Source organism: Pleurodeles waltl, chromosome 8 (assembly GCF_031143425.1).
Source record: "Pleurodeles waltl isolate 20211129_DDA chromosome 8, aPleWal1.hap1.20221129, whole genome shotgun sequence".
In the NCBI taxonomy this organism is placed as follows: Eukaryota; Metazoa; Chordata; class Amphibia; order Caudata; family Salamandridae; genus Pleurodeles; species Pleurodeles waltl.
Genome location: NC_090447.1, coordinates 316,436,796 through 316,449,157, shown reverse-complemented (window position 1 = coordinate 316,449,157; position 12,362 = coordinate 316,436,796). Strand labels below are relative to the sequence as shown.

Below are 12,362 nucleotides of genomic sequence, written 5' to 3'. Positions count from 1 at the left end.
AACCATACAATTGACTGGGGTGTATGGGAGGGACTGGCAAGAAGAGATTTTGGCTTCAGTGGAAATCAATCATTTAACACTTCATTCTCTCACTGGGAAAATTCCTTCCTGGTTGTGTTGATTTCTGCCCATGTTGGTGGTGGCTGATGGGGATTGGCGAGAGAAGGGATGAGAGAAGATTGGTGACAGAAAGACAAAACTTGATTAGAAGCACTAAGACCAATGCACAAATGTGGTGTTTGTCTGTATGGTTAAGGTGGGAAAATCCCAGAGGGATAGTCAACAATTCTAAGTTCTCCACACCTTTAAAGGCAATCACGTTGTTTTGCAAAGCTGTGAAATTAGAGGATAACCACATCTGTAATCTAAACAGGGTTATGGTTGTGAAACAAATGTGTCTTTCAAATTCTTCCTCTGATGTCTCAAAGCCTACTTATGGGTTGTAAGGTGCAGTGAGAGAGTTAAGAAGTTACCCAAGATTTTACAAGATTTTGGATTTTCAGTGTAGAACCTATTAAAGCTGTTTCTTTTGTGTGTGTGTTCTGTTCCTTTATTAGTTTTGTTGTTCTCCATGAATTTGTGTTGTTTTATCAGGTTTTGGAGGTTTTTTTTTTAATAAGGAGTCAGGTGTGTGCTCTCTAAGATGCTTAAAGAATGCTGGGGTTTGGAACTTTCCTGGAGGGCTGGTAGAATGTAAAGAGTGGAAACCTGCACAGCTGGGAGGTTGTCTGTTGTCTGTATGATGGGTTTACCAGGATCTTATGGACAATAAATAGTGAAGAAATGGATAAACGGTGTAACAGCTTTTCTTCACCGACAGTAGCTGTGCCCTTCTCACCTCTGCCCATACACCAGGGACCATCAAGATGCCACAAGACATCCAGACTGTGGAAAAGGAGGTGGAAACCTTCACCTTCCAGTCCAAGACTGTGCAGCTGATGTCCCTGATCATCCACACATTTTATTCCAAAAAGGAGATCTTCATGCAGGTGCTCATTTCAAATGCTTCAGATGCTCTAGACGAAACAAGATATGTAAGCCTTATAAACCCCATGTTGCTGGAGAGTGGGAAAGAGCTGAAGATCAACGTTATTTCCGACCCACAAGCATGTACCCTGGTTCTGGTAGACACTGGCAACGGCATGACCATGGCTTACCTTATCATTAACCTGGGAACCAACACTAGGTCTGGGACCAAGGCATTCAGGGAAGTTTTGTGTTGGCTCCCACTCCACCTACCTGGTGACCGAGAAGGGGGTCCTTATCTCCAAATGCAATAATGATAAGCAGTACTCCTCGGACTCCCCTTCTGGCAGCTTCTTCACAGTTAAAGTTGACATGGGTGAATCCACCAGCAGAGGCACCTGAGTGATTCTGTACTTGAAGGGGGATCAGAAGGGGTACCTGAAGGAAAATCATGTCAAGGAGGTGGTGAAAAAGCATTCCCAGTTCATTGACTATCCCACCACCTTTTACTTGGAGAAGGAGCGCAAGAAGGAGATCGGTAGTGATGAAGCCAAGGAGGAGAAGGTGGAGGAGAAAAAGGATGAGTTTGAGGTGACCCTTCACCTGAGAATGCCTGGCTTGTTGGTAAGTACAATCTGTCAATATAATTATTTGATTAATTTCTAGTTTAATTATCTACAATGGGATTATATATTTTGCCAGGGAAAGTCTGCTTCAATTAGGAACATGGAAGAATACAGAGGCCAGTTGAGGGGGCTGCTGGGCTCTTAAAGGCCAGATTTAGATGTCTGTGTAAGACTGCTGGAGCCCTCCTCTACTCACCTGATAAGGTGTGGAAACTCACCATGGCATGCTGCATGTAGGTTGAAGAAGCTCTACGACAGAACATTCCGTATGTTGCAGAGGAAGGAGGCCACTGATAAGTGAGGATGTTGAAATGCCAAATTAAGATGATAGTGGTGAAGAAGAAGGAATTTACGTACATCAAGATGTTGCATTAAATGTAAAAAAAAAACTCTTAATAAAATAAGTATATAAGTCTGTGCTGGACATTTTTTAGGAAAGTTAAGGAAATTCCAGGGCAAACATGTTTTTTGGTCAAAGTTTTGATACACTGGGCCTGATTTAGATGTTGGTAGAGGGAAATACTCTGTCACAAACATGAGGGATATCCCGTCTGCCGTAATACAATCCCCATAGAATATAATGGGACTTGGCCAGGGAGAACTGTTGTGACCCGGCCATCACTTACCGCGATTAAGCCCCTAAGTGCAGGTGGAGGGAAGGCTTGCTTTCTAGCATGTCGAGCCCAGCCTCCAACCTACTGTTTTAAATACAGAACTTCACTTACTGGTGCAACTGAAGGTGGCACACTTGCAGAGACTGTGCTGGAGCCTGGGGGCTATTCCCCATGCTGCTGACTCTAGTGGCACATGATGCCTCCCACACTCTCAAGCTCCTGGGGCTCATTCTGTTATACTTCAGGCCCAGACTTGTGACATCTCTTCGGCTGGGGCCACATTATGGATTTATGCTCTGCCTGGGCCCCTGAAACTGTATGAGGCATAGTTGTAGAGCAAGGACAGTCCATAAACTGCCTTTCCAGTTTTTAGGACACCGCCTCCACATTCAGACTCCCAAGGTGTAGGTCTTTAAGTCCTACAGCAGCCCTATACCTACCTTTATGGAGGCCCCATGTCATACCACTGAGCTCCTGCTATGTTGCTCCCCTCTGCAGACCTCTGGGCCACCCGTGTGGCAACAATCCTTGGTGCAATATCTTTTACACCCCAGCACTACCACAACAGGGGAGACGGTAAGCAGCACTACACACATGATCTAGTGGCTACGTGTCCTTCAGCACCGCTTGCCAAGCAGCCACACCCTGAACCCAGTGAGCCTAACCAGTAGGTCTGTGGGTCAGAGACATGTGGGCTCCTTTGGCAACTCCCGCCTGCCACTGCAACCATCCACAAGCTTCTGTGACACCCAGATACCATTGGAACAGACCCATTGTGCTGGTTGGGCTGCTGAGGCCATAATGACGGATTAGCTGGGCTGGGAAGTACAGCCCCACCACAGAAAACTACCTTCAACACGTCTTGTAAGCTGGTGTCACTCCCGATATAGACCTGAGGTCTCTACTTGGACCGGGTATTGATTCCAGGGTCTGGCTGCTCGTGCTCCTGTGTCAACACGGTAAGCGGGATAGACGCCAAGAACAAGTTTTGAGTACCTATTTACCTCTCTGCAGCCATGGGCAAGGATAGGCCCAACTGACCAATGACTTCACAGACTCGCATAGATCAATATGCTTCGAGCCCTGGACACACTGGAGGTGCCACCCCCAAACTTGTCACCCTCCTTCAAGCCATTCACACCTCCCAGGCCTCTGTTGAAACTAAAATAGGAGAGGTGCACATTGACATGGCTCTCATATGGCAGGACCTGCGTAATGCCACAGCAAGGATCATTGAGGCAGAGTCCCATCTGCCTACAGTGGAATGATGGTGCTGCTTTGAAGGCACAAGTCACCAACTAATGTCACACACAGCTGAGCTCCACTGCTCCGCGGAAGATGCAGAAAACCGCTCCAGGCGAAACAATCTGCACTTTGTGGGAATACCCAAGGTGGCAGGACCTTTACAAGCAGTAACCTTCCTGGAAACTTGGACCGTCTATCCCTATCATCAGACGTTAAATGGGCGCACTGGGCCATGATGCCCAAGCCACTTTTAGGTGCCAACCCATAGACCTATAATTGCCTGCATCCTTAATTTCAAAGATAGAGATGCTGTCTTGCAGGAGGCCTGCTCTCACCCAAACCTATCCTACCAAGAAAACAAAGTGCTTGTTTTCCCAGACTACACCAAGGAAGTGCAAACACTTGGTCGCTTCTATACAGCGGTCAAGCAGAAGCACGGACACTTAATCTTTCCTACAGGCTCCTATTTTTAGCACGGCTCTCAGTTATCTTTGCTAATAAGTCACTTCTTTGACACCCTGGAGGAAGGTAGGATCTGGCTGATGGAGGAATGGCAGCTCCATGCATTGAATGCCTCCCTATCCTCTACGCCATGACCTAGTAGACCACCCGGGCTGGTCATGATGCCTAAACCAAAGAAACAACAAACATGCTCGCACAGGGGGGGTATCACCAAGCATACTAGCCAAATTAGCTGCACAAGACCAGATCAGACCCCTTTCACATGCCTCCCTCTCTTCCGGAACAGTGGATGCCACCTTGAGTAATGACGATCCTCCTATATGACCCACCATGCCACAACTGTTTCAGCAGATGGCATAATTCTTTCATGGAGTCCTCCGCTTTGACGAGGCAAACGCCTTATCCTTTGGTGGTACCTGGACAATTTCCCTACCATCTGCAAAATTATCATGTTTCCTGAATTTTGCTCCAGATCCTACAACTTGGAGGGGTCCACCACTCCACTCTTGAGTTCAAACTGTGTTATAATTCCATTAACAGTTTTGGGGTGACAGATGCCTCACAGAGTGATGTATGGGGAGCCTGGTTTGTTGGGGGGGGGGATTTAACCAACTGTTGGATTGTTGTTATGTTTTTTTCCAGTTTTAGGTACAGCTTTGCATAGTACACCACTCAGTGAAGTCCTGTTCCAATACAAACTACACCAACCAAGGGATACTCTACCATTCCTCCAATACAATACATTGACACCATGGAATGCGTTTCATGCAAGCCTGTTCACTCCTCAGCCACTAATCACTGTAGCCTCCACATACCCTAATCTAGAATCCATACAGGTCGTCAACGGGCTCTTAGATCGAGTGAAGCGCACCTCAGTTCTAAAGTACTCCCGCTGTTTTCTCCCCATCGCCTTGCTGCTTCAAGAAACACATCTGTTGGGGAACCACTGCCCTTTCCTGGCACATAAGGGAGTAGCCATCCTTCTTCCTTGCTCTTTTCCTCTAGCAGTAACGCAGGAGATCAGAGACCCGCATGGCTGCAACCCAGCTCTCACATGGACTATGGGTGGGCATACAATTAATATTGTCTCTACCTAGCTGCCCTCAGCAGCTTTAGATGATCTCCTCAGAGACCTTTCTACAATATTGATAGCCCTTCCAAAAGGACTGACAGTGATCTGGGATGACTTTAACGCAGTACCGGCCTTCGATCAAGATGCTACAGGGATCACATCCGCTGGTCGCCAATTGGGCACCAAATACCTTTCAAACTGGGCCTCTTTGTGATGTGTGGAGGACATGGAACCCTCAACAACTCCAGTACACCCATAGTGCTGGGGCACATCACAATAATTCTCACATAGATCTTATATTTATGCCTGCCTTAGACTACTGCGGTGTCACCCATATCCAAATCATCTCTCGTGGCATATCAGACTATGCTCCCCTTCTCCTCTGTCTTGGACCCCCTACGGGTGCCCCTTGCTCCATGTGGTGACTTAATGCCTGGTTTCTCCCAAGACGAGGCCTATAAACAGGCGCTAGGCAAAGAACTACAACCTATTTCTAGCTCAACAACAACTCAGTCCGTCATCTGGTACATTGTGGGCAGCCAGCAGAGCCACAGTCCAGGGGTATGCCAAGGGCTATCTCAGGGAAAAGGAACGGGTCCAATCTCAACAACTCTCTTGGCTGGAGACGCAAGCTCTCCACCTTGAGAGAGAAATGACCTTGGCAGCAGAGATGGCAGAGACCTGGGCTTTTACGTGAGGAAATCCGCCACATTGGCATTTGAAACTGCGAAACAGATGTGGAGAGCCTCAACAGCCAGAATCTACGGATGCGGAGAAAGAACAGTAAGCTCCTCTTCTGTGTACCCTTTGAGGTATTGGGGCAACGGTTTCAGCTGTTGTATCCGGTAAAACTCCGAGGCCTGGCGGGTTCCCTGCAGAATACTATTCTATATTTACAGACACTCTGACACCCCAGCATCACACTTTATATCAAGACATGGCAAAGAACGGCACCTTCCCCCTCAACATTGACATAGCTACGATCACAGTCATTCAGAAAACGCAACCCCCATTGTCTGCCTGTTCTATTTCCAACTGATCTCACTTAATAATACTGAAGTGAAAATCTACACCATGATACTGGCCACCTGCCTTAGACAGGTGCTTAAAATGCTCATTAGTGCTGACCAGTGTGGGTTCATGCCCCACAGGAACACGAGGCACTGCCTTCAATGGCTCCATGATACTCTAGCCCAGGGCCACCTCCTACCACCCAATGTGGCCCTACTATTCATAGACTTTGAAAAGGCCTTTGACATGGTGGACTGGGGTTACCTGGAGCGAGTACTTTCGAGAGCGGTATTTGCACTGCGGTTCCGCTGACTTATCCGTATGCTCTACTCCGAAACGTCACTTTAATCTTTGACCCGTCCGGGCCTGTAAATTTAGAATGCGGGACTCTTTTCTTTGGTTTCAAGCTTTCAATCCAGTAATCCGTGGCATATGGTGCATTGTATGATGTTGAATATTTATGTATATAAACTTATTTCATGTAATTGTTCACTTTATATCACTTTTTTCACTGCGCAGTCACTTGGAGCACACTTTTGGGTATTTTCTGAATAGATCATTTTGATTATACCAGTTTTTGCAATAGAGTGTGTTATATAAATTTTGCTTTTTTTTTGTTTTCTTCCCGGTTGAACATTTTGATTGAATGCTGGACTGATGTGCGATGCCGGAGAAATAAAGCAACAGGTTGCCCATCAAAACATGAGCGAGTTTGGGGTAAATGGCTAGGTCAAATGGGTTGATAAGAGTGACTCAGTGAACTTCATGTCTCCCTATTTTTGCCTTTTATTATGTAACTACCACCGACTTATAACTGATGCTGCATGTTTGTTACACATTGTATTCAAAATGTACTCCATCACGCTCGCTGTGTGGTCTGTACTACTGCTGTTAAACTTAATAAAGTTGGTTATCAAAATAAAAATAGTCAATCGTGGTGAATGGAACTATTATTGTAGAGCCAAAATTATTCAAAATCCAAATCCAAGACACAAAATACAACTAGAATTAAAATGGTAAATATGACAGAAAAATAGTCCTCAGTGTGACTGGTGGTCACACACTGGAGGAAATTAGCTTCTGCGTCTCTCGCTGGTGGTGGTGGAGGTCTTGCCGTCCTCTCCTGGTGGTTGGGGTGAATGTCCCTTCCTGAGGGTGGGTATATCCACAGTTGCAGGGACTGAGGTAGTTTCAGGTGTTTCTCCTTGTGACAGGGCCCCCTTTCTGGGGCTCCGGTAGGTGTAGTGGGCTCAGATGTTGTAGGGGAACAGAAATGGATAGATATTGCTGGGTAGGTCCTGCACATGTGGTGGAAACAGCACCCCAGTCAGGGAGCTCAAATTAGAGTTTAGATTGTGCATCTCTACATTCTGCTTCGTCTGCACCTGCTTTATGTCTCAGAGCTCTGTAAGAACCTGGCCCAGCATGTCTTCGGACTGAGGTAGGGATCCCACAACATGGTTAGCGGTGGCCTGGGTGACAGTGAACCCAGTGGCCTGACTTTGCTGGCCCCCAGTTTCCCTCCTATGAACCCTACCCCAATACCCTGTGTCCTTGAGCGAGTGTGCCCGTCCCACTGGGTCCTAGCTGACTCGGAGGTGGTGGTGGTGTTGGCTCAATAGCAGCCAGGACTGGTGGGCAAAAATTTGGGGTGATATTCCTTTGGACACAGGAAGTGGAGGTATCCTTAGGCTGAGGTGTCGTAACAGCTGGGTTTGGGGGTGTCGAGGTGGGCTGAGTGAGACTCACTGGAGCTGTCTGCCCAGACAAAACAGATAGACCAGGTAGCTCCTCATCACCCAGACTTGCAGGAGTGGAGTCCACACTGAAGGCTTCAGCCTGGTCAGGAGTGGAGGTATCATCAGGGGCAGATGGTGTGGCAGATGGTTGTCCACATACTCTGGGTGTTGGACCTAATATGGATTACATGAAACCCAAAATGTAAAAGTCTGGATTATACCTCAGATGAGTTGTGACCTGCATATGAAGCAACCTAAGTGTAAAAAGATAATTAATAGTATGATAAGACCTTTCTGTGTTTTTTGGTAATTATACAAACAGTTTAAATTACACACATGCAAACTGCAAAAAAAATACGGGGAAGAGATGTCCTGAAAAGAAGAAGATTACTTATGAAGTGTATATAAAATTTACCAAACATTCAACCCAACACAGTAGAGAAGAAAAATTAGAAATAAACCATTCTAGTGCCTAGCAGACAAAAATTCAGACTATTATATAATTTAGTATGGATTATGGTAATGGTCATCATATAAACATTGCAAAGTACATTTGTTATCATTACAACTTATATTTGTCATCATCATAATAAATTGATTTTGCTCCAAAAACAGATTATAAAAACACAATACAAATACAAATTCCATAAAAAACAATTAATGCACATCAGTTTTATACATCCCTACAGCTTGAGTAATCACACTGATTCCTCTCCAGTTGGATCAAGGAGCTGCCCAAGGACTATCTACAGAAATAAAGGTAGTACCTGCATCTCTTGTTCCCACAGTATTCTATATTTCTGCAGAAGGGCAAGAGCAAATTCTAATACTCGTAAAATATCTGTGCAGATAAATTGAGAACAATAACATGTATTGAGAAAAGAGCATAGGATTACCATCACATAACAATACATAAAAATATAAAAACAGCTTTTAAAAATTGCATATAAATAAAGATCCAGAACAGGTAGGGATGAATTTATACGTAGATAGGTATAGAGTTACTTAAAAAGGTCAAATAACATTACCTTGCATTTATGCTCAAACTAGCAATCTATGTCAACACAAACAAGGATACACTTAGACCTCCAAAAACATGAGGCCTGTAGGTATCTTGCAACAGCCTTGTGGTATCAGACCGGAGGATCCTGAGGGCATCCAAATGTCTCCTCATACCCTTTGACCTGCATAGTGGCAATAACCATTTTCTTAGCTGAGGTCCATATGCAGGACAAAAAGACAATTAATGGGCTACTGATTCAGATGCACCCCTACATGCTGGGCATTCAGTGGCATTGCATTTTTCATTTTCCCAATTTGCACAAAATGCCTTGGTAGAAAGTGTCTGGTACCTAAATTGTAGATAAAGTTTCCAAGCTAAAGGTGGTGTGATGTCATCAATTGTCCCCTCATAGCTTAGAAACATTTTAAAATTCATAAAATCAAAGGTTAGAGGGCCTCTGCTGTTGCACACAATGACAACACCTGCTTTCTGCCAAAATTCAGCTTTAATCGCCATTGTGGTAGAAACAATATCTCCCTGGTTGCCCCAAAACTCTTCAAACCCTAGTTTTCTAATCATCATTCTTACATGTTTAAACCACTGTACGTTTCGAACTCTAGACAGAGCTAAATGATCTTTAGGGGAGTTTCTATAGGATTCAAGATCAGGGGATGACCAAATCCCACGCCAATAAAACAAAGGCTTAAGAGCAATTTTCCACAAGATCTGCTTGACAGCCAAATCAAGATATAATGGGGTAAAGAGCATACATTTAGGAAGGCCAATCAATAGTCTAATAAACCTTTTTTCTGCAATTGATAGGTTATTGGAATTAACATGGCTCCACAGCTAAGCTCAATATAGGGTGGCTCCTAAAGCTTTTACATTATATATTTCTAATACAGAAGTAACTTTCTTAGAAAAAGTTTTAACATAGGTCGCCAGCAATCTTGATGTATAGAAAACCAATGAACATTCTGATTTGTGGATCTGCATAGACCAGTCCATAATAGGAGTTACTCTAATTCCCAAATAATCAAAGTTAGAAACATGTTCTTTTGGGACTGTATGAACAAACAACTTGCATCTGTACCTCTTGCTTCTTTCAGGGTGGAAGACCATGAATTTTGTTTTGGAGCTATTCATTTCTAACCCCTGGTCACTACAGAAAAAGTTAAAGTCAGCCAACAACTGTTGGAGGGGTTTGAGCAATTTGGAGATTAGGAGACTGCTGGCCGCAAATAGCAGAACAGGCAATCTCCTGGCCACCACCTGAGGTCAGTGCTTAATTTGTAAATAAAAATGTGCCAGTGCCTAAAGCCCTCCTCTTAAACATGCAGCTGCTGCAATTAAATGTGTCAACACGGAATACTGGGGCAGCGTTATCCTGAAGCTATCTAGGGCTTCTGCAATCCAATTAAAGTCACTCCTTGCCCCTTCAGCTCACTTTTGCAGCTTTCTGCTTTCTCCTCTTGTGACGCTTTTTCATTTTTCTCTTCCTCCGTCTTTCCCATATATGCCTTTTGCTAGCAGCAAATGCTTGAGGCAGAAGAATAAGCACTGGCCCTCAAAAATAGGTGCTGGTGCTACCGTACCGGAAGCAACAAGCACAAATTAAGCACTACCTGCATCACAATCATAGCAATCCAAACGATTCACCACATCGTTTATAAAAAAGGAAAATAAGGTGGGGGCAAAACACAAAATACATTTTCTGTGCAGGGTCAATCAAGCGTACAGTTCTAAAGTTGCTTGGCATGCTATTCTGGCCCTTCTTGTATAATGGAATGATTTCAGCTTCATGCATTCCCTTCAAGATTGCATTTGAAAGGTGATTCATGTAAGCCCCCAGACCACTGGGTTTGATTTAAATAATGTATTTGGTATCTGGTTGGGGCCCAGCACTTTCCCTATTAAAGTGGAAATAATGTCTTCCTCGGTCTCCCTCACACTACTCTCTAGATTATTCTGATCTTCAAGTTTAGCAGCCAGCTGGGGACCAATGACTACCCAAGCAACTGAACCACTACATGAGTATAAATTGCTAAAGTGAGACATGCAATCCTGTTGTATAAAAAAACTCCACAGACTTCCTTCCCTCATTAGTCTTTAATGCCAAAATTGCCAAAAGCTTACATTATCCTTTGCATCACAGCAGTGATCATTTCATCCCACAGCAGATCCTCCCATTTCCTTTTAGTGAGCTCCAGTTCTCTTTTATATATTCAGCATGCAACATATCATAGAAGAAATTCTTCAAGTCAACATACTTTGATTCGTGAAACCAATTACATCAATTCAATGAAATAACAAAAAAGTGACAACATACAAAACACAATAATGACATTTTAATATATAGCATCAAATGGAGATTGCAAGTGAATACAACTTTAACACATGTGCATGAAAAGAAAAAAAGAGATAATGCCCAATATCACATTGCAAAATTATTTTCCAGATACCAAAACAAAGCATCATGGTAGTTGTAGTCATTTCAATTTATGATTAACAGCACTTCCAAAATTGTAAATCGAACGTTCCAAGTAAAATATATGCAGTGAAGATGTACACACTTTTATTAAATAATGACATATGTTAAATATGGTAATAGGTGGGAAAACACTTGTAGGTACCATGCCTTCATGGTATAATAGATGGAGTTTTGGTCAGTTTATCTTAACTACAACAAAATAGATTCAAACAAACAAACAAACATGCAACTGCAAGAAATGATCAATGATGAGCAACACACATATTGACCACACATGTTACCCAGTAGTAAAATGAGAGATACTACAATAATGCTACTAATATGATGATAACAATAGATTTGAAATTTTTTAAATTGGTTTAAATACATTGTACAATGGTGCAAAGTACATTATCAACGGCTAACTTAAGAGCAAAAACTACATTTATATTTAGTGAGACATTCAAAAGTTGAACTTACCAGCCTCCACTCCACCAGAGATCACTGTCAAGCCTTCCGGATGTAGGATCTGCAAGACCTTCTCCTCCCAGGGAAAAAAGTTGTATGGGGGGCTGCAAGAACCACCACACGTCCTCTGGGCCCGCAGGTGAAACTTGGAGTCCAGGAAATACATTCTCCCCAGCAACTCATTCCACCTCTTCCTAATTTCCTCCTGTGTGCACAAGTTGTTTGCTACAGCATTCACTCTGTCAGCTATTCTGGACCACATTTGGCTTTTTGAGCTATGGTTGTATTTTGTACTTAGGCTCTAAACAATTGGGACTCCACCCTAATGATTTCATCCACCATTACTGACAATTTTCTCTTTGTAAAATGGAGATTTCTCCTCTCTGCCATTATGAGCTAATAAAATTAAATGAAATAGAGGACCACCAAGTTAAGAAAAAATAAAGAACAACTGAAAAATAAACAGAGGGAGAAAAAATAACCTGACTGCTGTGTGACAAATGCAGCAGCAAAATGGTGTTCTGCAGTGGAATGGCAAAGGATCATAGTCTAAAATGGAGTGTGTTTTATAGTATGGTTTGCAGGTGTAATCAATTAGCCAGAAGACATCAGGTGTGTGCTGCTAGCATCCATCCAATAGCCACGGACATTGCAGACTACGATCCTTTGTCATGTTGACCGCAATG

General features: G+C 43.6%; 1 pseudogene; it reads left to right on the top strand.

Annotated features, from left to right (window-relative positions):
- The first annotated feature begins 866 nt into the window (after positions 1–866).
- Positions 867–12,362, top strand: part of LOC138249516 (heat shock protein HSP 90-beta-like) — a 29,107-nt pseudogene continuing 17,611 nt past the window's right edge.